The following is a 25,547-nucleotide window of genomic DNA, read 5'->3' as shown; positions in this document are numbered from 1 at the left end:
GAGATAATGGCGCGCTGCCTTTTTCATCCTGTTTGAAATTTAAAAACAGTCTGTAGAATCTCTGAAGTTTTTCAGCCTCGGATGTAGAGGCGTTCTGCTGACTGCCCCGCAAATGAAACTCATCGGAATCTCCACCTCTCCAAGACTTTCACAGCCACTCCATCACATTATATGTGATAAATAGTCCCACTCTCCTAAAAAATTTCTGTTGTTTGAAATGCCCAATATTTCATTTTCCTGCATTTGCATGACATCAAGTAGATGGATGCCATAACTAAAACAGGTTCATCAAGGCTGGCTGCCATTACTGTATAAGAATGTAAATTTCTTTTGCAACCATCGGAGTGGGCTGCGTTTGAACAAAACTGCATCCTGTGGTCTATTCCCTTTAAATAGCGACATGTCCCAGATCACCTCATCAATCCATTGTCTGCATTTTCTAACCCACAAGAGCTTGATGTACAGCTACGTCTCCAGTGGACCACATTTATTTATTCAATTTGTGCAGAATTGTGAGCAGGAGAAGCTGTTCTATTTATAACCTTTGACAGTTACATTATTTGTAACTGATCATTCGATTCAGATCAATTCAATCTGATTTCTATAGCTCCAAATAACAGCAACAGTTGCCTCAATGTGCTTTATAGTGTAAGGTAACGAACCTAAAGCACAGAAATCGAAAGAAACAGATACGTGTGCTGATATCATTTCTTCAATTCAATACTCTGAAATTAAAGACTGTCCTGTTATAGCTTGTGTTGGGTTTCATCATCAGTGTCAGTGTACGTGGGTGTGCAATTTAAACATGTCCACATGACCCTACACTGTACATGTGAGACGAGAGCACAGGGCTAGAACTTACAGTATAGCATTTAGTTAAAAGCAACCATTATTTTTGCCCTTGCACTTCACCAGTAAGGATACTGAGTTAGTTAATGTATTACTGATAGTGTGCAAGCTGAAGGGTAATACGTACATATCGAATGGCAAGTATTGATTTCATAATCGCATATAAAACAAGTCCATTAGACATCTTCTTCCCTGTTTATGTGGAGATCTTAAATTATTTCAGTTTCAAAGTTCAGATACTGTATTCAGAAAACTCTTGTCTCTCACACTTGGCTCCTTCTTGCACCCACCTCTCTCTCACTGTGTCATTGTGCTCTCTCTGTACTTAAAGTGCCCATTAATATCTATAACATTGGATACCATCCAATTTGCTGCCACGGGAACAGGATTGAACTGTAGACTGCACCAATACTGCACTCACATTGAAAGTCAAATTATTTTCCATTACAAGACAGGGAAACTGGCTGCCATCATGAGATTAAAAGTTATGGCATCATAAGCCAGTCCCATACAGGATTTTCCCTTTGATCCTGCTTTAATTCAGTCTGATTATTTCTTGATGATAATGAAATAGCTGGAAATATCCCTGAAAGAATACTTGGGTGACATAAAGTTGTATTTGACTGTAAACCTAACTTAATTTTCTTGGATATAAACTGGAATAAATCGGGTATCCTCTATCAGTTTTTTTTTTAATTAGTGATAATTAAAAAACACACTGGATTTCTTTGGGTCAATGTTTTACTAGCGCAATTGCAACTGGGCTTTCTTTAATGAACAAATGAAGGCTAATTAGAAATAAGTGCACGCTGACTGGGGGAAAGTAGAGATGGCATACAGCCTTTCTGCATAATGAACATTCAAGAGCATTTAATGCTACAGTCGCAGCTGGGAAAACAGTGTTTGGAGAATGTAGCAAGACCAGAATTATTGTGCAGTCAACTCGCGAGCTTGCTGCCTTTGAAGTGATTGCTTCGAAGACAGGGACCTGGTCTGTGACTGCTCACAAGTTTGCTGCATCAACACAGCGTTAAAACGGCAATAAGATGGAGACATTCTGCTTTCAATCTGCTCTTAATTTGCGACTGAATGGGGTCAGTTTGGCAATTACATGCAATCTGTTTATGATAATATGGTAATGCAAATTGTTGTGGCAAAAATGACAAATCTGTTGCTGTCTTTTGCAAATCTGTTACTGTCTGCACATACAGAAATTCCCATCAAAACTTGTTTTTAACATTCAAACCTTCACCAGTGAGAGAGATTCCAGTTGTTGTGAGCTGCAACATGATTGTTTGAAGATAGGTCGCCTCCCACCAGACAACCTGTGTGATTGGTTGAGGGTGTTGAATGCAACCAGTCGGCCATCACAACAACTTGAAAGGGTTAGATGCAAAAAATTGAGTGAAATCATTGATTTATCCTAGTCGCAAGGACGTTTCTGTGCTATTTTTTTTTTTATTTCTAGTATAACTGATCCATGAAATACATTTTACTTAGAAGAAAACAGTTGCAGTTTACATTTAAGTAAAATAAGATAGGTAGTTCACATATAAGTACATATACAACACTGGCCATGCCTGGGTCTACACAGACAAACAAATGGGCAGACACCTAGATCCCTTGAAACCAAATATGTCATCACAGCCGGTGACCTCACTACAAAGTACACCTGACTAAATACAAAAACAAGTAACACATCCAACAGAGGACTACAACTAAAGCAAACATCACATACCTCTAGGATTTCACCTCGACATATTTCAGGGCCTGTTTTGTTTACCCAGGGAGCCACTTGCACTTGCAAAGCCATTACCGGATGTCACAGTGGAGAACACAACAGAGGGGAACAATAGCTATCCAGCCTGTCAGAAAAGAAAACTAAGACGGCTTATAATGCAGGTGAAATGCAGTAGCAGCAGCAATTCTCTTATATGCTGAAATGTTACAGCTGCTACCTGTGTGTGTGTGTTTGTGTTTGTGACTGAAAAGGAGCATGAAGATTTGAATGAGAATAATAACATATCAAACAGCAAGCACTTAAAAACATCAAACCTTTCATTAGCAATGATTAGATGCTTTTGTTATACCTTTGCAATGCTTAGGGCTCGATGTAAATTCGTTGACTATAATTCAGCTCATTGAATTACAGCATAATTATAATCATTTGCGATCCTACTTATTGAAAGCAGAATGACCTTTTATCTGAAACCATTGCCTCTCATATTGTGCTGTTCCTTGACTTCCGCCACCAGTCTTCTGTTTGAGTTTGATATGTCCTTGGCAGCCTTGATTATTTTTCTGTGAACATTTTTCTGCCTGGACTATTATTCAGACTTTGGCACAAAAGAACAAAATTTATGAAAAATGATGCTACAGTAGAAACCTCAAAAGTCACCATCGCGATTTGACCTTGGAGCCAAACTGAGGCGTGTTCTAATTCAGATGCATTGCACTGAGAATAACACTTCTGTGGAGTGATTCATTCTGCATCACGCATCTCACACCAACTTATAGGACCGTCTCTTTCCGTGCCTATACCTGTATCTAAGTGTTATTATGATATTTAGGCTCAAACTAAAGTTAACACAACAAAAATAACAAAAAGTCTGAATGTGAACAGCTGTGTCTGTGTAGAGGCGCTATATTACAGCCTCTGTCTTCATTGAATCTGCAGTTTATTCACACATATTTTAAATGACTCAGGTCATTTTAAATTTGTCATTCGTGCTACCAAATTCAAAGTTAAGGTCAGAGACTAACATTAAAACACGCATAAATAAGATGCTTATAAAACATGTAACTTTAAATCTAGATATTAGAACTCTACCCAAAACATACTAATGACGAAATGAAATATGGGTTTTATGAAGCGCCATAAAAAAGTGCCTTTATAAGGTGGTGACCTCCAGCCGCGTGTGAAGCAGTGGGAAAGACAATTAGCACCTCCAATTCTGAGGGCATGTTTCTCAGCTGGAAAAGGGTGGCGTTCCCTCTCAGGGATGAGTTGCTGCCCCAAGTGGAGGAGTTTAAGCATGTCTGGATGTTATTCACAAGTGAGGCGAGAGCGGAGTGGAAGACTGACGGGCGGATTGGGGCCATGTCTGCAGTGATGTGGACACTGTACCAGTCCCTTGTTGTAAAGACAGAGGTGAGGGTAAAAGCAAAGGTGTTCATTTAGCGGTCGATCTAGCAGTGACTACCCTCACCTACAGCCATTAGCTTCGGGTAGTGACTAAAAGAATGAGACTGCAGATACGAGTGGCAGAAATGAGTTTTCTCTGAAGCGTGGCTGGCCTCTTTCTTGCAGGTGAAGGTGAGAAATTCAGTCATCAGGGAGGGACTCAAAGTAGAGTCACTGCTCCTCCACATCTGAAGGAGCTGGATGAGGAGGTTTAGGCATTGGATTAAAATGCCTCCTGGAGGAGGTGGCTGAGGAGATGGATGGATGGATGGATAGTTGTTTAAGTTCATAAACAACTCTTCTCCACCCGCCTTATTTTACAGAAGAGGGGTGATAGAAGTGAAGTAGACCTGCACAAGGAGATTAACTGGAAAGGAAACATTTTGATCAAAATATATACATATGCTCATAGTTTTAGTTCATTGATGAGAGCCTTGATGAGAGCTTGGCAAAATTTTCACCAGCTTCATGTGTGCTTTGTCGCACTTGGTGTAATTCCCTTCTTAATGTCTTTTAGATGATCAGCTGTGTTGTGCCAAAGTACTGTTGGCATACAGCTAATTATAATCAAAATAATGGAACTGCTCAAATTTGTAAATGGAAACAAGCCCATGACTAATTTATCATGTGATTGTCAATCAGTCTGTAAGCTGGATCTCAAATGAGCTCTCCCAGGGAAGCCAGACCAACAACTTCTCCTCTAATGCTGCAGAGGAGAAGTTCTTTTAGAGTTAGCAGCCTCAGAAATTGCCAATTAACAGCACCTCAGATTAGATCCCACATTAATGCGTCCCAGAGTTCACATAGAAGACACATCTCAGTTCAGAGGAGACTATGTGAATCAGGCCTTCATGGCCAGTTCGCTGCAAAGTGTGATCCCACACTGCTTCAGTAATGACAAGGTTTGGAGTTGGGGAGGCCAATCCGTGACTGATAATTCCCCAGGTTTGCTTTTACTGCATTGGCAGTGTGTTTGAGATCATTATCATGTCAAAAATAAATGTTGTTTCCAACCAGATGCTTTACAAATTGTATTTCATGGTTTATCAAAGACTGATGATCTCCAACACCACTGTCTGAAATGCAGCTCCAAGCCATGACAGAGCCTTGATCCTGTTTTACCTCTCCCCTAATTGTACCTGAATTGAAGTTCATTTGAACCAAAAATGTTATATTTTGAATAATATCTTCTCAATTTCCCTTTCTTAGGAATGGCTTCAACACAGCCACTCTTCCAGCTCGGCCTTTTTTGATGAGGCTTTGGTGAAGAGCAAATCTGAATCTTTCAGATGTATCTTTTAGGTCCTGTTTAAGGTCTTGGTTGGAGTTTTCTTTCCTATTTCTTATGGACATGACTTTTGGATCCTGTTCAGCTTCTGTAGATACTATTTTAGACCTGTCATGTTAGAGTACCTGGGTCATTGACCTAGTGTTTTGTTTTTTTGGTGTTTTGGAGTCTTATTTATTCATTATTATGTTCATGTGTATCTTATATTTCCTAGTTTAGTTTGCTCTTTGTCTCGTCTCTGTGTCCTTCCCTCAGCATTCCCCCACTTAAGTCAGTTCTGTCTTCATGTTGCCTGGTTGTCTGTTTCTCCAGTCATGTGTGTGTCTCTCTCGCTCTCTCTCGTTCCTTGCTCTTATCCGTGGGTTTTGTCTGTCTGCGCCCCAGTGTGTGTGTGTGTGTGTCTCTGCTTCCCGTTTTAGTTTGACAGTCTCTTGTCCTTTGTGTTCCATGTTCAGCTGTGCTTTTTCTGTCTCCTTAGTTTGGATTCTGTTCAGCTGTGTTCCCTCCTGTGGTTTGTTCCCTCATTTGCCCTCATGCGTATTTACGTCTGCGATCTCCCTCATTCTCCGGCTGTGTGTTCCACCTGTTTGTTTAGGTTTCATGTGCCTCTCAGTTTCCTTTCGTAATTCCATAGTCCAGCAATAGAGCTGCTTTTTAAATTTCGTTTTGGCTGAGAGTGTACATTTTGGGTCCTCAGTCCTGCCTGCCTTCCTCACACGCTACATGCCACGTCACTTCTTCTTCTTCTTTTGTCCTGTATTAAACCAAAGTATGATTCATTTATTTATTATGGCTACTATTAATAAATAATGTGTGTCTTGAATTTGCTGGTTGTGGAAAATCCTAAAAATGGCACTAAGAGAAATACAATAGCAGGAAAAGTTCTCAAAATAGTGTTCAAGCCTCACCATCAGCTATTTACAGTCCATTTTCTGACATAGCTTTTATAAATGTATCTATATAGTGGAGATCTATAAACTGCAAAACTAGCACCGTTACCAACACTGTTGATGTCCTCCAAATTCTCCAAAAATATGATGCTTTTATTGATTTTCAGCTGGCAAGAATGACCTTGCCAAATAACTCAAGACAGAGTGAGCACAAAGGAAGTTACTGAACCCATCAGCAGAGGCTCAGTAGTACTGGACAACAGCAGCCATTTCAAATCATTTGTTTGCTTCTACTCACCCCCCTTCAATAATTCTGGCACCTTTGCTCTTGTCATTATTTCAACCACTAGTGAGCGAATCCCAGACATTTCAGATCTGCTGTGTACCTAAAAGCTTGTCTGGAACTGAATTGTGAGGGAGGAAGTCATAACTATGAGATTCCCAGTGGTCTAACGAGAATCTATAGCCAATTGAATCAGGTGTGAGAACCAAATCTGGTGTATGTAAAAAATCAGCGTCATTTGTTTGTAAAGTAGTCTTGCTCCTATGAGAAATTAAGTATTTAAATGGACAGGCTTAAACACCTACTGCTTGAACTGGTTAAAGTCAATAAACACTTTCATCTACTAAAGTCTGCATTTCACCTTCAAGCGGCAGGTAACAGAGATAAAGACGGAACGAGACAGAACAAGCTGGGGGGTGCACAGATGAAAAAAAAAATATCTGTGGCGCTTCAATTTAGCAAGAAGAGTGTTTGATTCGGAAAAAAAAAAATACATTTAGGCCACTGAGATTTTGGTTTAGAGAAGAGAGTTTAGTGCTTTAGCAATTCAGAAAAACTGTAAACAGATCAAAAATGCCACTGAAAAAAGTTCTCTGTCCTCAAACCCTCGATCATCTCCTATCTCTATTTATGTTGCCAAATAATTCTACATTATGGTGTGGAGACCAAACAAAGTAAGCAATACTATAAAATTAAATCGAAGTAACCACACTAAAATAATCCCCAAACATAATGAGATTTTACAAGTTAATCTGCACCGTGACTTCTGGATTTTACACTTGGACAAAAATATGGCAGTCACAGCGCAGCGAGTGTTTGCAGTAAAATGAGTGTTATGTAAATTTAAATTGTGTTTGTTTGCACATCAAACTAAAATAGATGTCCAGGGAATGGACAATTGCTGGTTACAGGAAAACAGTGCACTGGCGACACCATCACATTATCACATTACATCAGCATATTGTGTACAGATGGGTAATACTGTGCATACTTAAATATTAAAAAAAACAGCTGGTTGGAAGAAAATCTTTGTTAGAGCTGTAACTTTACCTAAAATATTGATGCATGATTATGTTAGAAATGCATTCTCTCTTCATCTTTAATCACTGATTAAAATTAATCTTTTTTTTTTTTTAAAAAAATACAAATTCTTAAGCCGCAGGATTTACTTCTAATGTTTGAATATGCTTTGACTTTAGACAATTTGTTAGACAAGATTAAAGCTGTGTCAGATTTTACTATTTTTGACATTTCAGGGAATTTGTCAAAAACTACTCAGTGAGATGTTGTGTATCTTTTACTCCACTATATCTGTTTGACAGTTGTTAAAATCTGAGTGGATAGCTTAGGAAATGTGTCTAATCTCGAACACCCAAAACACTAGATGTGTTTAGGTTCATGAACAGGATGCACAACCTCAATGTTTAATAGTGGAAAAACAAGGGAAATACTTTTAACGCGTTTTTTTAATGTTGTGTAAAAACGGATGCTTCTCAGTAAAACATTTTGTGAAACAGTTCTGTTTTTGTCTTCTTTTATCCTACACCGCTTTTTTGGCAAGTATTCTCCGGCAGGTGAACAAAAGCAGAACTCCGTGAGTCTGAAATTCAGTACTACCGCAGGAAATTGTTCAGCAGGACAGAGCACCACATACAAGCGGAGGATCAGAGCCGAGAACTGTTGAAACAGGTGCTACAAGAAGTCAATGAAAGAGGAAAAAAATAAATAAGTAAATCATGTTTCTCCTCTTTTGTGTAGTCAAAACACTACCAGAGAGCTGACCTTTACAGGTCGCCACAGTGTAACACGATTTTCCGAAAAGCTCTAAAATATAAAAATCCCTCGACAGGATTATATATCGATCAACTGTTTTTTTAAGCACTGTATTGTTTTACATTATTTGTAACTTCCTTTTTTTGTGTTCTCATAACTAAAATTCATTAGAAAACTGAATTGGCTCATTCGTTCTGGCTTGATCCTTCTCTGACAAGGAAAGAGTGAGGTAGCAAAAGGTGCATAAGCAGCAAAGAGGACTGCAGCCTTAAGAGGACTGTCAAGAAAAGTTTATTCAAAAATAGGAGTGAAGTGAGGCTGATGTCAGAGCATCAAGAGCCAGCATGCACCACTACAACTGTTGCATTCCTAATATCAAACCCCTCCTAAACCGAGGACAATGTCAAAAATATCATACCTGGGCTAAGGAGAAAAAGAAGTAGACTGCTGATCAGTGGTCCAAAGTATTTTTGCATTTCATTAGTAAGTTAAGGTCCTGGATTCTGGAGGAAAGGTGGAGGGAAACATAAAGTGTTTAAAGTCCAGAGTAAAGTTTCTGCGGCCTGTGATGATTTAGGGAGTCGTGTCCCCTGCCGGTGTTGGTGTTGGTTGATCCACTGTGTTCTATTAAGTCTCGAGTCAATGCAGCCATCTACCAGGAGATTTCAGAGGGCTTTACTCTTCCATCTGCTGACAAGCTTTATCAAGATGCCAATTTTCTCTTCCAGCAGGCTTCAGCACCTGTCCACAGTGCCAAAACTACTACCGAATGGTTCTCTGACCATCTTATCAGTGCATCTGATTGGGCAGCCAACTTGCCTGACCTGAAACCCTCAGAGAATCTGCAGAGTACTGTCAAGAGGAAGATGAAAAAACACATACAGACGACTTGAAGGCTGCTATCAAAACAACTCCGGCTGTAGTGACACCTCAGCAGCGCCACAAGCTCACTGCCTCCATGTCATGCTGCACTAATGCAGTAATTGGTAGTAATGGAATGTAAATTTAACATTCTTTGCAGAAGCCGGACATTTTTGCATTGCAAATCCTTTTTTTGATTGATATATAAAAATTCTAGTAATTCTAATAATTTGAATTCTAATAATGGGTACTGGATACTGGAATTGTCATAATATTAAAAAAGGTTTAAAAATGCTCACTTGATGTGAAATAAATGGACTATGCAAGAATCTATCCATCTATCCACTACATGTGTGTAGCTGCCGTGGAACCACTTCTCTGTACCTGCATGTTTCAGTCTCTCCCCTGGGTCCCATCTCAATGATCCAGGAACAAGCCATCTGTCATTGTCTTTGTAATTAATCTGGTGCTATTTAGTGGATAATGAGATGCTGTCGTGGGTTTTGTGCAGCTTCACTTCCCAGAGACTTGTTTCCTGTTTCTGTCAGAGCAAAAAGAAGAAGGAAGGGCCAAATGAAAGAATGCAACTGGGCCATACTGCAGGGTGGCTGTTGATGGCGTACAGATGGCTAGGACATTTATATAACAACGTTCACCTCTCATGATAACACCGCTTATGACATGAAAATCCAGCACTCCTGATACGAGTGTTTAAGCAGTCAGCAACCCGGATTCCGGCTGTGTTTACTTTCTCGTCTTCGATCCACAGACGAAATGTCAGCCATGATGGCCGTGGAGATGGTTTCAAATTACTTAGATAAGTATAACTGGAGTGAGTGTTGCATATTTACCACATTATTTATGGGAAAGGTACCAATTTCACTGAAGCTAATCTGAAAGAGTCTGAGTACCAAGTTGCTCTCAGAAAAATCTTTTGCAATCACATGTGAAAATTAAACACTGGACTAGAGGAGCTGCTCCTGCTTGGGATGGAAATTGCCCTGCCACATGTAATATCTCGTGCCAAGGCATTGCTTTCAGCATTCACACAATTTTCCTCCTTCAGTCTAAAAAGAATTCACAGGCATATCGCAGTTCTCAGGAGATGAATATATTTTCACTCTGACAGGGATGGACAGTGTCAGGACCTGTGAAACTTCACACAAACACTGTAAATGTGTGTGCGCTTCAATCTTTCAGTTTGAATCTTATTTATTACCTGCCAGTGTTTTATTTTTATATCTACACTTGTTTCATGACACTTTACAACAGGTCTGTGAATTGATCATGCCTACAGAACACTACAGAGTAATTTGACGGGCACAAAAATGGGTGTAGAACTCTCTTCTTTTAACATAAAATCGATCGCTGCTGTCAAAGAAATAAAGCGCTACCAACGGAGCCGTGAAAACAGAATGATGAAGTGAACGTGTGAATTTTGACAGTTAAAGGAATGAAGTTATTAAACGCAATTTACTTTATTCAGTATGAAAGGCTGGGACACTTTACTTTTCAATCATGTCAGGTGCTGACAGCTGCACCCAACCACCCTGATCCAATCATCTCAAGGAAATGAGGTGAGGACATGACTTAAGCACAATCTCAGCAGAATTTTGAGGGGATGAAAAAAAGATCTCCGTAAGCCGTGCCCGTCTCTTCATTTTCTACCTATTTACTGCCAAGGGCTTCCATTATCAGTATTTGTTACCCATTTCAGTGATAGATCTCACCCACTCACTGTTTACCAACAGTAAGGTGACTAAGCTAACCCTCTGTCAAATCAACAACCGTTTCACACATGCAGTAAATACGGTGCACTCAACAACAAAAAAAAGCCTAAAGTAAGGTGTAATTGAATAAAATGGGCAGCTGATTTGTCTACAGCCAATATACCTGAACTCTTGTTGGGCAGATTGATGGTTGACACTGGAAGCTAGTCTGTGGGTGCGGGAGTCAAGCATCATTACTGCGGCCAAGCACCCCAGGTATGTGGTTAATGGCAGTAAAGAGAGCAGTCTGCATGTGTGCCAGTTGCTCAATGAGGCTCTGCGGCGTGTTGAGAAAAAAACAGCGAAAACAAGTGCCGTTCACTCCACCGAGCTACACTGTAAAGTGATCATCCAAAGTCATTCAAACCTTTGAGCCGAATTCAATTATATCATTAAAGACTCACAGTTCTCATTAGTACTACATTATAGCGTTCAGAGAAGCTGCAAAGGCGCCAACTTTTATTGCCCCCTTCCAAACTCAATTTCGCTACAGTTTTAGGTAAAGATTAGACATCAAGTCATACTCAAAATACGAGGCAAAGGTTTTTGAGGATTTCTATTGCATGGGGAGTGGGAGAAAAAAAACAAAAACACAAACTACCCATAATGACTCCAGTCAGAGCGGTTTCATTCAAAGTAACAACGCTACAGGCCAACCATCCTAGGTGAACTGGAGCCTGTGGGCTGATACAAGGTGACATGGACAGTTCTTGCTGTTTGTTAAATAGACTCTGTGCATTGCTGTTGCCTGGCATCGGCAGCTTGCTGGTGTCTGGGCGCATTAATCAGAGTGTCACCACTGCAGATGAGTTATGAATGAGCTAGAGTACAGTTAGAGATGGGGGCCGCTGGGACATGTACAAACCTGCTGCTACCCTCTTGTAAGCGATGGAGGAGGGATGCTACTGCAAATACTGTGTGCTCAGTTTTTTTTTGGTTTTTTTTGGTATCTGCCATGATGCATTGGGCAACAACACCGGGAAGCCTTTGTCAAATAAATCATTCATCTCAAAGTCTGCTCAGTAAGAAAAACACAATTATCTATCAGGATACACAGATTTTCCGTTTGTGGGCACCGAGAAAAATCCACTGTGAAAAGTAAGAACAAATCACAAGATTTCACTAACGTCTAACACTGAGCTTGTAAATCCAAGCATTGTTCAACCTTTCATTCACAAAGACAAAGCACCTGGCTTATATAATAACTCATGTAAACTCTTGTTTACAATTTTTTTTTATTTCATTTGTTTTCTTTATAACTACATGCGAGACCTGGAGGCAGGTAAACGGGGTGATGTGCTCAGTTTCTCAGTTCAGGTTTTGAAAACCTTTATTTTGAGTACAAGCATTTTTCCCCCAGTCTTCTTTTGTGCAATTTTGGTGAACTTATGTGAATTGTTTTTAGACAAATTGTTTTTCTTTTCTTAGCTGACAGGAGTGTGACCCAGCGTGGTCTTCTGCTGCTGTAGGACAACCGCTTCAAGGTTCAAGAGAGGCTTTTCTCCATACGTTGGTTTAATTTACTGGTTATTTGAGTTACTGTTCCCTTGCTATCAAATCATAGCAGGCTGGCCATTCTCCTCTGACCTCAAGACATTTTCACCCAGAAAACTGCCGCTCACTGGATAATTTCTATTTCACAGACCATTCTCTGTAAACCCTTGATAAAACAGAGGGAAAATCCCAGTAGATCTGAAATACTCAGAAAAGCCCACCTGGAACAACCAACAATCATGGAAATCCAAAATCACTTACATCCTTTCTTTCCCCATTTTAATGCTTGGTTTGAACTTCTGCCCTGCTGCCATCTGACTGCCTGACTAAATATTTGCATTAAAGTGTGGCTGAATAAGTGTAACCAACGAAAGTGGTAGTGAATGTATTTGATATATACAAAACCACATAATAGTAAGGACACAAACAAAAATTACAGCACATTTTAATAGGTCTGCAGTATGCATTGATGCAGCCCTGAGATTTTTAAATGTCAAGAATCTCAATTAACACACCATATAAATGCATAAAAATCATCCACTGTTATTTATCCATGGCAAACCTGCCTGATCTTTCAGCGTGAAGCCAAAGTAATATTCAGAAGTCTACTAAACCAACCTGTAGATAGCAACAGAGTCAAAAAGGTAGGTGAACACACCCATCTTGACACTGTGGAGTTTAAAAAGTGTTTTATCTAATCAGACCCTAAAGACAGAGGACAGCATATCAAGATGAGGACAGGCAATGCCTCAGCCTGTAATCCATTCTCCCCCCTCTGTTGCAGTTATCCTTGCTTTTGTGGGATGAAATGCATGAGGTGATACTGCAGCCATTAATAAGGACGAGGAATTGGATTACACTTAATCGATCTGTTTGTAGTCCAGGAGCAGTCTGGCCATAGTTAACATTGCAATTACATGCTAACGGCAATTATCTTATTAATGCAGACCCGCACAAAGAAAGAGATAAGGGGAGATGCTGATGTCCATTTAGCACAAGGTCTCACACACACATACTTCTATGTTTTGTGATATCCTGAGGCCATTGTCAGATCTCAATTGGAATAACGTGACTGCGTGAATGTCAACAAGCTCCATAGAAACAATTAGTACGAAACTGTGATTAAGTGCACGTGTGTGTATATCTGTGCTGATAAACGACACGATGAATGAATACGTTCAGTGTGAAATGTGTGTGCAAGTGCAAAATAAACACTACGAGTGCAGTGTGAAAAATGGAGTGATTCTGATTAGAAAAGCTCAGAATTTCATGTATTTCATGTTATACATTTTATAAGGTCAAATATGTCAGTTAAGATGAATAAAAATGCATTTTAATGATCTCTTCTTTTTCCAGGGCAAATATGCCTGACCTTCAGTGTTGGGTAAGTTACTTTAAAATAGTAACTTAGTTACATTACTAGTTACTTCTATCAAAAGTAACTCAGTTACTTCAAGTTACTCGTTACTTTCAAAGTAACTAGTTACTAGGGAAAGTAACTTTGGTTTTACTCAGAATTCTCTTGTTAATGTGTTGCTTCCATAACTTTGCCAGTCTTCTAGCTTGCTTACTTGCCACAAGTGCACTGTGCCACCTACCAATAGAAAGGAAAAGATAATACATATTTCCACGAGAGAAATCCCACGCCTGGACCGTCATTGACTGCTGCCATGATTCTAGCCTACGTCACAGCGTCATGTGCGCTTTTTACATTCAACACAAAAACTGCAGTCGTGGTGCTTTGATTGTACTCAGAACTCAGAAATTCTGCCTTCTGAATAGGAAGATGTAGGTAACACCAGACTGCAGATGAGCTGCATACAGGGCTGGACTGGGACAAAAAATCGGCCCGGGCATTTTGATTAGAGACTGGCCGCCATTATAGGAAAAATCATAAAGCCTTTGAATGAAAACAAACGCTGTTGTGACAGTGATGTTCACTGTTTTGATGGTATATATGCATCAATCTATCAATCCTTTGTTGTAAGATTCAGATAATTATTTTTTAAAAGCTAGACATTTTAAATGAGAATAAGAAAGAAAAGTATTTCTTTGTGCCCCCCTCTCCCTTTTAATGCCCTACTTGGCCCCCCTGGCAAAACTTTGCTAGATCCGCACCTGCACAGTTACCAGCTGTCAGCTACCTAAAAAGGATCCTGGGGTTATCTGTCTCTCAGAAACAGTTCATAACTTCCCTTCAACTCATTTATGTCACCTAAAAGGTAAACCTGTTTCTCCATCACCTGTTCAGCTCTGATGATTCAGTAAGGACGTCTCCTGGTTTCATCTTCATGTTTCCCTCTCACCAGATAACCAAACCGACATCATGACCAGCAGCTTTTTTACAGCTGTGGCTCCAGCAAACATCAGCTGATACTAGAAATTAATATTAAATAAATTCTAACAACAGCTGATCAAGCTTAAACGTGCTGCTGTTGTTTAACGCGACATCGGCTGGTTTCCTGTTTCTGGCGCAAAGTGGGCGATAAACAAACAAGAGAGAAAAGCCGATCAGCTGATCATTGATCAGTTTTCATGATTGAAGTAGAAACGGGAGAGGGAGGGGGGAGAATGAGAGAAGAAGAGGCAGCTGTGCAGCAAAGACACAGAATAACTCCAGCTTTGTGCCTTTTTCATTGTAGCTGAATTACGGGACAAACTGTTCCTTTTCACCTCAATAAGAAACGCGTAATATTTTCTCTGAATACCAGACGGGACGGTTGGCAACTCTAATAACTTATGAACAAAATAAAGTTCAACATCATTAACTTCATAGCACCCACCCAGCTGTATAGAAACTCCGTCATGCTAGCTAGCACGCAGTACGGAAAAAGTCAGAATAACGAAAATAAACTCCACCTAAACTTGGTTTATATCTGACCCAGATAGACTGCAGGTCATAACTTCTTACCTGAAGTTCAGTTCACACTTGGACCGGCGGCCGCCTCGGGTCTCTTTTCCTTCTGCGTCCCCTTTCCCTCCTCCACCTGCTGCCTCCACCACTTGCTAATGTTATTGAATCTGTGGAAGCTCCGCGATAGCCACCACACGAAGTAACGAGTAACGACCCTATCTAAATCCCAGTAACGACTAACGCGTTCCTGATTTTGGCATAATAACTAGTTACCGTGCTCGTTACCACAATAATAACGTAGTTACTGTAACGCGTTACTTAATAACGCGTTAGTCCCAACACTGCTGACCTTTTACTTTGAACACAAGAGCGTTCAAATGATTTCTCAGGTCAATAAGTCTGCGGTTTGTTTTTTAACCCACAAATCTGGTTTTAAGTCATGTAAACGTAAAAAACATGTTCAGTCCCACCAGAATTCTTTTCTGGTTTAACTACAACAATTATTAATAAACAACTGGGTTAGTGCCAATATGTTATTAAAATAAGACTCTCAAACATTGGATTTTGTGCATGTGTTTGTGTTTGTGTGTGAGTGTGAATAAGCTAATGTGCTGCTTTTAGACAAAAGTGAAAACTCACCTCTCCCCTCCATCTCCAGATGAAAGATACCTTAATGACATCTGATTATGCTTCTATGAGCTTTGTGTACTTAAAACATCAAATGAGTCTGCATCATCATAATGGAAAATGAAATCTCCAGATGTTTGATGACTATTGGAGCTGAAGACATTTATCTTTGCTATCTCAGCTGTTATTTTTGTTCAGCTAAGAAATGATAATCTATCAGGCTACACTGCAGCTAATTAGTAATTAGTTTTAACAATTCTGTCTAACTAACCTTCACCACTGGATTGATCATTAATCAAACAATCACTAAAAGGTTGTTTTTTTTTAATGGAAGCACTTAATGTTGCCCATTTTCACTGCACACGGACTTGAGAAGCCAGTCTTGGCACAGGTACATCTTAGGCCTCATGAAGGTTTTAATCTATATCTAGATATTATGTTGTCATCGTGTTGCCTAGCAACCAGCTATCAACAGATTAAAATGAACCATTTTGGGCATTTGTGCACCTATAACACTTTAGAAAAGTATTGTATCATTTTTATGTCACAATAGTATCATTTAAGCTAAATTATGCAGGAAGACAATGCCATCATGTTGCCTGGCAACCACCTAGCAATAGGCTAAAGTGACATTTTTTAGCCTTTATGCAGCTATAGCACCTTATGAAAGGTTTCTATCATTTTTATTTCACAACAACACAACATTTCATTTATGGAATATAAAGCTAAATTAGACATGCTTGGCAACCACCTAGCGATGGGCTAAAACAACCCATTTTTGCCATACTAACAAGATCTACCACTCCTATGTTTTAGCCTTTTCAATGTGATTAACTAGATTAATTTTCCAATAGCACAAACAGACCAAACAATACTGTAGCATGGGCATGTGCTATTGTTTTATAAAAGTAGAAAAACACCTGAAGGCCTAAAGGTTGAGCAGGGGATCAACAAACTGGAGGATAAATTCATGACAAAACAGTCTTTTAGGGAAGAAACCATTCATTGTACACGTAAACAAAGCAGAAAAAAATCAAAGTTTTCTGCTACAGGCGACAGCTGCAACTTATTCTTCATCAGAATACAAAAAAAAAAAAAAATGGTATGTTTACATTTGGGTAATGGAGAGTGCTGACAAACATAAGCCAAGAGGATTTATTCATTAAAATTTACACGAATTCCAATGTTGCTCAGTTCATTTAAGCATCACGGAATGATCCGCTTGTCCTGGGCCAAGAGCCAGAGTGCACCTGCGATACTAGACTCATGCAAAATTAATTGTAACAAGCGCTCTGAAAAATGTCTAAGCAACATATTCTACTACTGCCTCCTGCACACTCCTGTATTATGCAGTAAACCTAAGGCAAGGTGAAAGAATTAAAAGCGATGATGATGAGAGAACCTCCGCTCCTAAAGAGTGGTACAATTCATTTCTTAATTAGACATTTGTGCTCAGCATTCCTGCTCTGGATAAATAGGTTAAGAACTGGAAAACCCTTAAGGGACTGTAAATGCAATAAAAATGAACACAAACTCGTCACAAAGAACCAGTGTTTACATGGAGGAAAGGGATGGCGAAGAACTTTGTATTTTCCACATGTAAATCACAAGTGTTTCAGATCAACCGACTCGTGACACCCCTCTTTAGGCAGCAGTTACAACATGCAAACAAGAATTATTGCCTTGAAACCCCATATGGAGATAAGGCGAGCTGGTGTTAAATGGAATTTAGGAGGAAATGTCAGCTGGACTCATTTGCGTGATAGAAGCACAGTGAAGTGGCCATTAAACAGTAAAACAGCTCTCTTTATTTGGAGCCTGATAGATGGGCCAGTCATCTTTATTCACAGCCTTTCTTGTCAAACAGAACAAATCTTAGTGTGGCCTCTCTTCTTTCTCACTTGTTTTCCTCTCTTTCTTTACACATATGCAACACCATTGTGGGATAGAAGAGCCTCTCAACAGCGTTAATTAATAACAATGGTGTAATCAAATGAATGGCTGTCATCTCCTCTCTTTTTTTATTATTGCAGTGTGATTATTCTGCCCTAACGACTTTGTACTTTTGCCTGCGCCCCGTGTTGATGTCTAAACCCAACTGCAAAAGGCAGGGATCTTCTGATAATGAGTCTGAAGGGAGAGCATGGGTGAAGCATCTAATAGGGTGAGGGTGACAGAACAGCGCCATTAAGAAAAAACTAAGGTAAGACAAGTCAGGGAAGTCAGTGAGGTTGAAATAAAACAGAAAAAGAATGAGGACTGAGGTATGTAAGTAATTATGGTGACAAGGGGGGAAGTGAGAGGTCAGGTCAAAGACTTGCGACAGCCGAGAGCATCACGCAAGCTGAGTCAGACAGCTGGGGATGCAGATGTATAAAGGGACAAAGCAAAGGCTCTCCCTAAAAGCTAAAGGAGAATTAGACTTGGCTATCTTTAGTCTCTGTGTTTCTGTGCAGAAAAGACAAAAGCCATGGTGCTCAGTGGCCTGCAGAAACTAAGCCAATCATGCTTACGGGTGCACACACTGTTACAAACCAAGCTCAATTCACTTTTAGGGATCATTAAGCAGATCATTGCATCTTCAGATAAGGATCACATGATTTGGATCCAGTGACCCTTTCACCTCCCACTTCCTCTTCACATCTGGCTTCAAAAGTAAGAGGACAGTGTCAGCAGGCCTGGCTGGTTCAGAGTATCGTGTCCAATCATGGCAGTCTCTTGGACAGACCGGAGAGGTGATGTAATTGATCATCTGACAGGAATGATAATTTACATTCTCCACATAGTGTATACCCATTAAAGGATTCATCTTAATAAGGTTCATTCAGTAGCAGAAAGTAATTCATATTTGATGCAACACATTAAAAAAAAAGTTGAGACAGAGACACAAAAGAAAAATTGATTGAGTGTAAGAGAGCATCCTTGAGATATCTTTCAGAGGTAAAAACTGGGAGAAGTTCACAGTTCTGTGAAAGACTGTGAGGGTAAATAGTTCAACTATTTATGAATGACATTTCTGTAACTGCAAATTTGTGGATTTACAAAGTATTATTGAAAGATAGATGATCTGGAGAAATCTTTGTACACAAGGAACAAGGCCAAAAACCAATACTGAATCACAAATGCGAATCTAAAGGGTGGTTTATTGCACATAAGCCATCCTTGGAAAGTGTTTGGATAAGGTCACGTGCTTTTAAAAAATATAAGGCAGGTGACCGAATCAACTGTGTGTCTATTGCCATCTAACTAAGGCTAACTTCAGCATGTTAGAAGAACCATAGAATATAGACACTGACAAAGAGCAAGAACAAGCTGCAGCACCAGAAAGCTTTGAAAGTTACTAAGCAGCAAGCACAAGTGGCATATTACATTTCTCTTCTTTGCATTGATGTCTGGGGGGTGAAGGGAATGCAGTCAAAAAAAAAAAAGCACAAGCAGTTTACAGCCAGGCAACAAGTCTGCACCACTTTGGAGACTCAGTCATTAATGATCATTGCTCCTACTACAGATGTTTTACTATTTGAAATGTGCTATTTCTGTTTCTGTCTGACCAGTATGGATAGGATTAAAGGCAAAGCAATGGTAATGGTTTGGACATATGCAGAGAAGGGAGACTAGATATACTGGACAAAGGATTTTGAATGTGGAGCTGCCAGGCAGGAAGAAAAGAGGAAGACCAAAGAGAAGGTTCATGAGGGAGGACATGCAGAGGGCTGGTGTGACAGAAAAGGAAGCTAGGGACAGAGTGAGACAGAGGCAGACAAGCTGCTGTGGAGACCCCTAAAGGGAGCAAAGATTTCTTGTTTCTTGTTCTTGCCTGACATAAATAATTTCACATCTCATTCGTAATTCTAGCAATAAATCATAGATATGTACATATGACATGTAGATGATTCTTGTTTTTCAGCTTATAGTTTTATTGCAGCTGATAGTGAAGTATACTGGAGCACTAATATAGGCTGATCTCAAGATACATTACATGTTTTTTCTTATTGTCTTATGTCCATTATATACTGAGCCCGTTAATTAACTATTTCAGTATTCTGCAGGTGATGCCAAACACAGCACTTTTTAATCTGACCACAGTACATGTGTGTGTGTGTGTGTGTGTGTGTGTGTGTGTGTGTGTGTGTGTGTGTGTGGCCATTAATGGAGTGTTTATTTTCTCAGTTATGCATTCCCTGCAGTACTCAATTAAATGTGACACTGACAGAGACTTGAACCCAATCAATGTCTTCTCTCTCTTTTAATAAGTGTTCCTGATGATGACACACCCACACAGTGAACTCCACAGTAATTATCATGGCCAAGAATCTCTCTGAGAGAAGATAATGAAAAGATCAGAGTTGTGACTAACAATCTCACTTTACTTCTGTCAATGACCCTCGCATTCATTCTTTACACCTACTATGCATATATGTATGCAATACACTTATTTTAAGTGTTAATAGTATCTTTGTCGCTGGCTATTCGCCGTTGTGGGGGCAAATAAATGAAGAAGATGATCCAATCACAATTCAAATGCACTGGAAAGAAAACAACAAGAATCGTTACAGCCAGCTTGTGAGTAAGATAGCATAAGCGATTCAGAAATATACTGGCGAAGACATGCCAAATAATTTCTTTGTTGACAACATGAACTGCTCCAGGGCAATTTACATGCAATAACAACACCCATTCGGAATGAAATCTGCACTAGAAGATGCAGGGCCGATGAAAGGCCATTAATGCAACCAGCTAAGCCGACTTGATTGAAACTGCTTTCAGAATCGCTGTCTGCCTTGGATACTCACAAAACCAGAGACAAGTTAGGTAGAGAGTCAAATTAGAAGGTGGGGACAGAGAAACTGACCGGGCTCAGACTGAAAGCGCTACAGCTCACTCATGATGCTTACAGGAGCTTTCACGTTTTTTTATTGAGCAGATTACAAACCAATGACTGGTACGGTGACAAAAAATAAAAACAAAAATAAAAACCCATGAGGAAAAAGAAAACACCTTGATCCTGAGATATACATTCATCTCTTGGGCAGAGTATTTGAAAAGTAATGAAGAGAAGACGCGTGAATGGGGGAAAGAGAGTTGGGTGATGAGAAAGAGATCCAGAACAAGATGAGTGGGAGGACAATGGGAGAATTCAAAGCGGGGCAATAATGCAGATTCTTGGAAAGAGAAGAGGGAACAATAGACGGAGAGTATGAAAATAGACAGAAAGCATGATGCAGTGGTAAAGGGAGACATTTTTCCTCTGTGTTTTTGAATGAGCAAAGCCCCTGGATTAATCAAACTGAGTCACATTGCCATAGGGGGCATCTGTTCTGTTTAGCCCTATTCAGTTTGTTGCAATCGCCAGTGGGCTAAAAGATCCACTCATATTCAACCCGAGGCCTAATTACAATCTGCAAAATGGCCTCACCAGAATGTGCTTCTTATGAGAAAACATATGAGATACAATTAAGACTTTGCTATTAAAACACACACACACACACACACACAAATCTCTTGCATATTGCAATACTGATAAAAATGTTTCAAATATAATGACATGCAGTTTTGTCATACTGGTTAGATATCAACTAGCATTCAATACATAAGAATCACAAAATGGACTTAGAGGTGAGTGCTTTCATGTGCGTTTAATTTCTCACATTAATATTAATACTTTACTTGTGTTGGTTAAAATATTTTTTGAAATATGGAGTTTAGCACAGCTATATAAAGATGCATGCCCGTGTCCGTTCTTAGCAAAGGCATCCGCTTTTTACAAGGTCGTGATCCGTCACAGGCAAGATTTACTGTATTCATTTTAATGTTGTTTTATTTATATTGCTATAAATGCAGATTAAGCTCGCAGTAAAAACTGTGCATAAAGACACCAGTTACGCCCAGATGGTCAGAAAAAGGCAACTCGGCTACAGTGTGCATATTTGTGGTGTGGAGAAATCGTTGTAATCGGATTAAAGCTTGAAGTTTTCAAAGTTCAGTATGACACTCCACTATGTAACACATACAAAGTGGCCTCTTTAGAAAAATATGCTTAGTTAGAATTATTCCTTGGCTTCCAAAAAACTGTACAAAGCTCACAATGACGCACCATAATAATACAAAATACCTGATAAAAGGGGAATAACTTTCTGTTTTTTCCTCCTATTCCTAACAAATGATGGGTTTTCAGTAATGTAAAGGTAAATTGTTGCAGTTCCTCTATACCAGGAGTGTCCAACATATGCAATCCGACCCACCTGATAGTTTAGGAAAAGGTGAAAATTGCAATGAACAAGAGCATAAATTTGTCTGGTTTATAAATGGAATGCATTACTGACAATAAACCAATAATTCACAGAAAATGAAATTTAGGTTTTGGGAGGTGGGTTTTGCTTGTTTGTTATTTATGTGACAGAAGATTAAAGAAACAAAAACAAATCTTTCCTGCTTTTTTCCCCTATTTACTATAAAATGCTCTGATTTTTCACAGTGTATCTGCAGTAAATAACACGGGACGCTTTTTGTGAATTAACAGAAGTCAGAGTAATGAGCCGCTGCTTCATTTTCTGTAATGTTAATTTGTTTCTGAAAGTGTAATCCCAAAGAGCCACCCTGACTGGTTTCAGTAGAATTTTTCAATAAGACACATTATTGAAATTACACTTATTTTTCTCAGGGTGTTCATCACTAGTTTTATAAATGGGCGGTTTATTAAATGTATACTTAAACTTATTTACATTAAAAGAAAGAGAAACAAAGTGTGCTTCCTTTTTTTTTCCTGGTGGGAAAGGCTTATTAGGCATTTCAATTATTGGATTGTATCTTTCTGATACACTACAGAACAACTTAGACTGTATATGAGTTTGATTCTCCTGCTCTAGTTATTGATTTTCTGCAGTGTATGTTGTGTCTGCAAACTCTGTTCACTAAATGCTAATGATAACACATTGGACAGCTTAGATTAAAATCACAGGGGGTTGTCAAGTGTTCCAGCAAGAGAAATCTGTAGACTCCTATTTGAAACACCTGTGTTTATGTTACTTGCTGAGCTTAATGCCATTACTGTCACAGTCTTTTTAAGGCTCATTTGCGGTTATTTGATATACTGAAATGCTACACAGAAGGGTGTGTGTGTGTGTGCGCGCGCGTGTGCGTTAGAGAGAGAGTTTAATGACTTAATAAGCCTTGGTATCAAACTTGGCTGGGAATTTATGGCTCCAGGTGCTAAGCCTGTAAATTATCAGTTTTACTCAGATGTGAGTGTGTACAAGTTGGTGCCGTGTGTGCAACACTGCTTTTTGAACATTTGCACAATATTTCAACAATACTGCAACAATAATGACAACCACAATAATTTTGTTCATGATAATCCGAGTCCAACCGTTTTCTCAAGAGTTCATCTCAACAGTGCTCACGTAAAGTTCAGTGAGAAGAGGAAAGCAACTTCAATTAACGTTAATGAGGTCAAATAAATCATGTTAGCAGAGCTTCATGGTGGTGATTTACAGACTGGAGCTTTTGACAAAAAGCTCATTATCACCCATGTCCTAGTTCACATAGTCATATACTATGCTATAACAACGTACCATAGTACAATCGCTTCAGTAAGCATCATGTCAGTATAGTATGAAATATTTAAAGCTATATTCATTTAGCTTGAATTTGAGCTGTATGAGCTTTCATGGATGAAAAGAGTCTGCGTAACAATAAGTCTCAACAGAATCTGCCACCCCGGGCTCTAAAACCACATTCTTCGTCAGACAAAGACAGCAGGCAGATGTAAATAAACTGCTGTCTAACTACTGCATAAACACTTGAATTTCAGCGTTAGACAAAGATGAAAATAATGTATTAATTGCCTGTCTTGCACAAAACATCTACACCCACTTTTAGAGCAAGACACCCTGCGATCAAACATCAATATCTTCACAGCAGGAATCTTGTGCCGCTGCTAAACTCCTGCCTACAGCAGAAAAGCCCCATGCAACGTTTAGCATCTGAAAAAAGTGCTCTTCTGGAAATCTTCCCTGATGTCAATTTGAGAATTAGCCTCTTGAGGCCCCCCTGTGTATGGATTCACATACACACAGACACAGTCTGTATATTTTATAAGTCAACAAAGGAACTGACAAGCACTGAGGTGGGAGGAAGTGGTAAATATCTGAGCCTACCTCCACTTCGTCCCCACCCTCGCTCTTGGGTTTCGTTATCAATCGTGCCCAGCACTCCCAGGGCTCTGTAATTTCCAAATAAATAAATCATTAGTGGCTGCAGCATGAGGATTAATCACTGGCTGCTGCTGCTTCTGCCTCTTGATGGGAGTGTACCGTCACTCCCACCACATTCACATCAAGCCCCATCAGCAGCAGCTGGCTGGGCTACGTCGATTGGCAGCGCCGACTGTGGAGGATTAGAAGCAGCAGCCTGGAACCTTCATGAAATGCTCATTTCAGCTCTCTTTTTCTCTCTCTATTAGACATGTGTTTTCAGTTTGTGATCATTGTGCTCCTCAGATTAAGTCAGACTTTATATGAAGGACTAAATGCAGCAGAACTATATATTTACATATCTTTAATGAAAATCTGGGATTTGCGGCTGATCTAACTATGACGGACATGTGTTGATAGCCATTTTAAGAGCCATTGAGTCATTGAGTAGCAAGGGATGGCGAGGGGAAGACAAGGTAGAGAAGGATGGGGAAGAACAAGTGCTCTGCTGGACTGAAGTGGAAGGGAGAAAGTCGAGCTAATCGGTCACAGAGCACTCAGGCCGCTGGAACAGCTAATGGATTGTTTGTTTTCTCAAAATCAAAGAGACCTTTCATGTAACACAGAGTTACTGTAGCTGCATGCAGTCATGAATATTATAATGAAGTTCCTGTATGATGCCCTTCTTAAAACCTGCTTTTTAAAGTGAGGTACAAAAGAAACCATAAAGCAGTTGGTTGAAAATTAGGGTTGCCTCCAAATTGCTTTTTTTCCCAGCTGAATTAGATGGGCCGTTCACTCCGATAGTTTGAATGTTCATTCCCTTTCCTAGAAGGCTTTCTTTAGGTTTCAACAGGCTCAAATTAAGGCTTTTTAAATCTGAAATGAATTCAGTTCAACAGAGTTTCACATGCAGAGGCTGGTGTTAGCAATTCCAAAAAGAGGGAACAAGATTTGAAACAGATCCCCTGTGTTTTTTTCCTTTTAATTGATGCTCCAGCATGTATACAATTCAAAGCGCTTCCAGTTTGTGGAGTAGACTCGGCCTATAAGCAAACCCTATGTCATCATGCTTTTTGACTTGATACACACTGTACAGCTATAGAGTCTGCATTAGTGTCAAAATTATATGTCCAACATTTTAAGACATTTTAAGATTTAAAATATGAAACAATTAAATATAGTTAACTGGATTGTGGAATTTGAAAACACTGAAAATTCTCAAGTATATACAATTTTCCCATTTGACGTAGTTGTTTCCATTTATTGTTGTTAAAGATGCAAATTCTTCCTCATCGAGTTTTCATCTCTTTTTTAATGTTCTTCCAAAGTTTAAATTGCTGCTGTGTTGCTGCTGTGCGATTACTTTTTAGGATGACTCATTAGCTTGTAACCTTTACTGTTCAGACCCCCTCAGAAGTGATAGGGAGGAGGCAGAAAGAGTACATAAGAGCTGTTACACTGAAATTTAGACAAATTTGCA

The 25,547-nt window shown here is 39.5% G+C and overlaps 1 protein-coding gene across 4 annotated transcripts in view; it reads right to left on the bottom strand.

Annotated features, from left to right (window-relative positions):
- Positions 1-25,547, bottom strand: part of grik4 (glutamate receptor, ionotropic, kainate 4) — a 347,454-nt gene that overhangs the window by 272,191 nt on the left and 49,716 nt on the right. The window contains exon 2 of one of the 4 annotated variants that reach the window (XM_085184287.1): positions 24,029-24,093. The exons of the other annotated variants lie outside the window; for them this stretch is intronic. The gene's annotated coding sequence lies outside the window, so the exon portion shown is untranslated. The remainder of the gene's footprint in view (positions 1-24,028; positions 24,094-25,547) is intronic. 4 annotated transcript variants of the gene reach the window in all.

Source organism: Neolamprologus multifasciatus, chromosome 14, assembly GCF_963576455.1.
Source record: "Neolamprologus multifasciatus chromosome 14, fNeoMul1.2, whole genome shotgun sequence".
Lineage (NCBI taxonomy): Eukaryota > Metazoa > Chordata > Actinopteri > Cichliformes > Cichlidae > Neolamprologus > Neolamprologus multifasciatus.
Note: the sequence above shows the minus strand (reverse complement) of the source record. Positions and strands in the feature narration are given on the sequence as shown.